General features: G+C 47.1%; 1 long non-coding RNA gene across 1 annotated transcript; it reads right to left on the bottom strand.

The window, feature by feature from the left end:
• Positions 1–3,644: 3,644 nt before the first annotated feature.
• On the bottom strand, positions 3,645–4,538 carry LOC120567331. Its single transcript, XR_005640543.1, has 2 exons — positions 4,462–4,538; positions 3,645–4,241 (listed from the first exon to the last, which is right to left on the bottom strand). It is a non-coding gene; the product is annotated as an uncharacterized LOC120567331 (long non-coding RNA).
• Between the last annotated feature and the right edge of the window lie 451 nt (positions 4,539–4,989).

The raw sequence follows: 4,989 nt of genomic DNA, 5'->3' as shown, positions 1-4,989 counted from the left end.
TCCTTTGTTCTGAGAGGAGTTTGAAAAAGGGGCCTGGCTTTAGTGGAGCAATCTTCGATGAAGTGCTGATAGTACAGCACCATCCCCAAGAAGGACCGAATCTTCTTCTGCGAAGAGTGACAACGTCACTATCCATCAGGTCAGACACTTGCACCTGGCTAATGGCTTCAACCTTGCCAGGATCCGTCTGCACTCCTGACTCTGAAATGAACGGCCGAGGAACTTTACAGATCTCCGCAGAAAGTGACACTTTTTCGGTGCCAACTTGAGGTTATGGTTCTTCAAGCGAGAACACCATCTCCAGACGTTCAAGTGCTATCTGCTCAGTTGGGCCAAAGACCATGAGATCGTCCAAGTAACACAAGAGGCTGGTAAAATTCTCATCTCCGAAGATGGAGAGCATCATCCGCATGAATGTAGCTGGACTGTTAGACAGACCTTGAGGCATCCGGGTTGTACTCATGCAGGCCAAAAGGGGAAGAAAAGGCAGTGTACCGTTTGTGGTCTTCGTGCAGAGGCACATTGTAAAAGCAGAGGCCGGGGTAAGATCCATGGTGGAGAAGACATTTCCCCGAGTGCAGCGAGAGCATCGCCTGATGAGGCAGAGGGTGTGCGTCTTTCACTGTCCTCGCATTGAGCCACCTGAAGTCTGTGCAGATGCCGCGCCGCCCATTCTTCTTCCAGACGAGAACCAGTGGTGATGCGTGCACGGCTGTAGGATTCTCGAATGATGCCTTTTTCTTCCATGTCATTGAGAGCTGTTCTTAGCTTCTCATTAGTGCGCTTGGCACTCTCCGTGGAAGGCAGGCGGAATGGCCTCTCATCCACCAGATGTATCTTGTGCACAAAGTCAGACGCCTCTCCACAGTCCATCTTGTCCCGGAGAAAATTGACTCATGTCTCTCAATGATCTGTGAAAGTTTGTCTATCCACACGTCAGAGACAGCACCGCATCCAAGTCCAGATCTTGTAGGCCAAGCTCGTCTAATGCCCTTCTGACATCCTCCCTGGTCCTTGTCGTCGTGGCATCAGTCACGGATTGAGAGTGGACTTGGATGTGGCCAGGCTGAGACATATCCTCCACGGCGATGCAGGGAAACACATCTGCCAGCTTAGTGTTCCTCCTCAGCACTATGGGCTCACTGGAAGGGTTGATGACCTTCATGGGCAGCCATCGATCGCCCCACATCGGTGTAACGAGTCTACCAACCAGTACTTTCCTGGATCCGCATCTTGATTGAGTTGGTTCGACTATCACTGCACTGCCAACTGACACTGGTGCTGAAGCAGGGAGCCTACCCCACACAAGATGTTCACTTCGTGGCTGTAGCGTCACACACCGTTGTAACTTCAGTGTGCCAACCTTGTCAGGCACTGTTTCGCCTCTCCATCTCTCTGTGTTGGAAAGAAGAGAGAAGAGCGATGACAGTCTTCATCAGAAACACTGCTGGGCTCTGACATGAGTCGCCAATAGCTGTCAGTCTTCCTCATCAGTTGAAGAATCCTCTTGGTGGCGTTGCTGCCCAGGATAACATCGTCAGTCTGACCAGGCACCACAAACATAGGAACAACCATCTTGCAATCATACACCATCACTTCCACATCACATACTGCTGAAGGTGTGACCTGGTGACCACCACATCCAATAATGACGACATCGTCTGCAGAGTAAGGTCTCATGTCTGGATTATGCTGCAAGAGGCGATACAGCTGCATCACTTAACGTGCATCCTGTCGAGCCACTGTCAATCATCGCCTTCAGAGCAACATTTCCTGCGGTGACAGTGGTATAGAACAAACTGTCTGACTTCTGGATTCTTTGTGTGTCTTGAAATATAACAGTTTTGCCTGGGGCTGCTGTGGAACTGAATGACTCAAACACTGACTCAAAATCATCCATATCACAACTAGGAGGTACACTAATAGGATCTGCATCGTCCTCCCTGGATGCAGACCCACTAGTTTCCCAACTGTGCAGATGTGGCGGACATTGTCTGTACAGGGCGCTGCGTCTGGAGTGATCAGGTGAATAGCACTGAAAGCAGAGTTTCTTGTCACGGCAATGAGTGAGAGCAGAGTGGGCGCATCACACGCAGACAGCACATGGCAAGTTATTCAGACCCTCAATCCTGGGGGGTTTCGACCTAGGCTGTCTGGAGGTGCTGGCCCTATAGGAGCAGATCTCTCCAGTAGAACTTTCTCCAGCATGGTGATGACCCGTTCAAGAGCAGCAAGGTCTGTTGTCTTGGCTGTGTGAGAGTCTGAAGCGTCAGGTGGAGGCACTGCAGTGTGAAGCATTTCGACTTTGTTTCAGCACACATTCTCGCTGGGCTTCCTACTCACAGCAGCAGTAGCAGGACTCTTCGAACCCATCTCTGAGTAGATGCGCATCCAGCACGTCCTGGACCTCCACCGCAGACCACTTGTCAATCGTCTTTGACCTGAATGTTATGGCGAGCTCTTTGGAGGGACAGTTCTTGATAAAACAACGCGTCACTTCTGAGGCCGGGCAGTCCAGTTCCTTGCCTTGCTCTTTGAGGCGATCAGCAGCAGCGTCCGCAGCCTGATTGAGCCTCAGCCAGTAATCGTGACGCATCCTCATCACTCCCTCGGCAGTGTAGTGTAAAAGTCTGCTAGGGGAGAGGTGAACAGGGGACAGCAGCAAAATGTTTCCGGAGAAGACCATAGGTGGCGTGCTGGTCTGGGTTCACATCAATGCCACTGTTCCTCATTCGAACTTAACAACATCTTTAGCCCTACCCTGAGGTGGATGAGTATTTCCTCCGCCTGTTGCTCAGTTCTGACATCCATCCTCTTCACGTAGTTCTTCATCAGGTCCTCCCACTCATGCACATCTACAGTGTCCGTGCCATCCCCTTTGAAGGTTGGAGGCTCATTCACCTTCCTGTGAGGCACTAGCTGTACTCGTGACAGGTCCAGACTCTGTGTGGATGTGTTAGTGGGCGTTGTCATGTTGAACTGAAGTGCTTGCGTGTGGGCACACTATGTGTTGGGCTGAGGCGTGCAACTATACTATCTGCTAGCTGCTGACCAACATGTCTAATTATCTCACTCATCTGACTGACTACATCAGGCGACTGCAAGATAGGTTGTGGTGTGGGTGTGACATCAGCCCTCGTGCTTGGTGCAAGTTCAATGTGGCGGCACTGAAGAGGAACCCCTTCCCCACTAACTGAAGGGGCCTCTGCTGTATCTGGCCTATTCCCTACCACATGAACGTCACCCCTTGGAAATAGGACTGTCAAAGTGCAACACCATAGGGGGTCCCCCTACCTCTACCCATACCTCCAGTAAAAGGCGTACTGAAACTCCCTGGAATGTAGCTCATTGTGAAATGTCACTCAACAAAACAGCATGAAATAATCAAAACAGAAAAGTACATCAAAAACAAAACAACTCAATAAGATCAATGTCACTTAAACTAAGTGTACTAGTTATGCAAGGCTAACACTCTGTCCACCTGGTAGTACAATGCAGAAGCCGTCCAGTAAGATGGTCCCGGGCCGGGGTGAAGAGCTAACTCCAAATCGACGGGTCACGGCACCAATGTGACGGGTCACAACTGTATGTGATGAAATGCAGCTCCACACTACTGTTGCTCCTACACATCACAGGCAGCCAGGTGGATTACAGGGGTCTTTATTGTCTCTTCCTTATTGCTCTGTAACACAGTACAGCAGTGGTATGTCAATCGCATTGGTCTCAGGATAACAGTCACTGCGCTTCCCGCATCACTCTGTGTGATCTCATCACAAAAATAATAATAATAATAACAAAAGAAATTATACTAACTGGATGTGATCGTATAGTGGATATTACCTAATGTATTATAATACAGTACAATGCTTAGGCTACAATGTATTCACATTTGCACAATCAAATATACCTCCATATGTACTGACATTATATTGGTGAAAACACCACACAGTAATCCATTTTATAATATAAGAAAAAGGCAGAAAACCCATTCGCCGTTTAACATGAGGTGAGCATAAACACAGCACAGGTATACGTCATACACACCTAATCAACAGGCTGCTTCACTAACTATGAGCTAGCCAAACTAGCGTGAGCTACTTAACAGTTAGAAAGAGCTGCTCATGCGGACGAACAATAATTGCAATGAAACATATTGAAAACTAACACAGAAATGCATAGGATATTACCTGTAACACAGTACAGCAGTGGTATGTCAATCGCATTGGTCTCAGGATAACAGTCTAACCAAAACACGGAACAGATGCAAATGATTATACTGACAATGTACGTTTCAGTAAGTCTCTAAAATATCATTTTAAAGACTAGATAGCTTATAGTCTGGGCTCAAGACAGTTAGCTAACGTCAATATATGTACATTACATGGCAAAATACAAAGCATGAACATTTGAAATCTCACAAAATTATTAATTTCCCCGGACGTGCGGGAGAACGTGACCTACCACTGCGCTTCCCGCATCACTCTGTGTAGTTCCGTAAACACAATGTCATAACTACCACCGTGCCAATAGGTGGCAGTGTTGCCGCTCTTTGCCATAATTAAACCAAGTATATTCTACTCCGTTACATATATACTGATTTGATTACAGCAAAGACAACGTGGGCAGTATTAACGGCAATATAGGCTACAGAATATTTAGTTCTGTATTGACAGATGCAATGTTTGAAAATCGATAATTATTTATAATTTTTTTAAATGACATTTATATCTTTCAAACATCAAAATGTCATTTATTAAATGTATTTGTGTCAAAATGACTTTTAAACATCCTTTTGTATTCTATTTTGCCTGGAAATGCTTCCACCGCGCTTGTGTGTCGCATGAAAAATAGGCGTCGGTCCTATTTCTAGCATGCACGCTCTTGACACGCTCACGCCACGCAGCCAGTGTGGAGGAGGCCTTAGATCCAATGTAAAGGGTTCACCCCTGTAATTTATGTTCACTAGTCACTTAAAATTGGAATCTGTCA

Source organism: Perca fluviatilis, chromosome 10, assembly GCF_010015445.1.
Source record: "Perca fluviatilis chromosome 10, GENO_Pfluv_1.0, whole genome shotgun sequence".
NCBI classification, from domain to species: domain Eukaryota; kingdom Metazoa; phylum Chordata; class Actinopteri; order Perciformes; family Percidae; genus Perca; species Perca fluviatilis.
The sequence above is the reverse complement of the archived record's forward strand: the minus strand, read 5'-3'. Positions and strand labels throughout refer to the sequence as shown.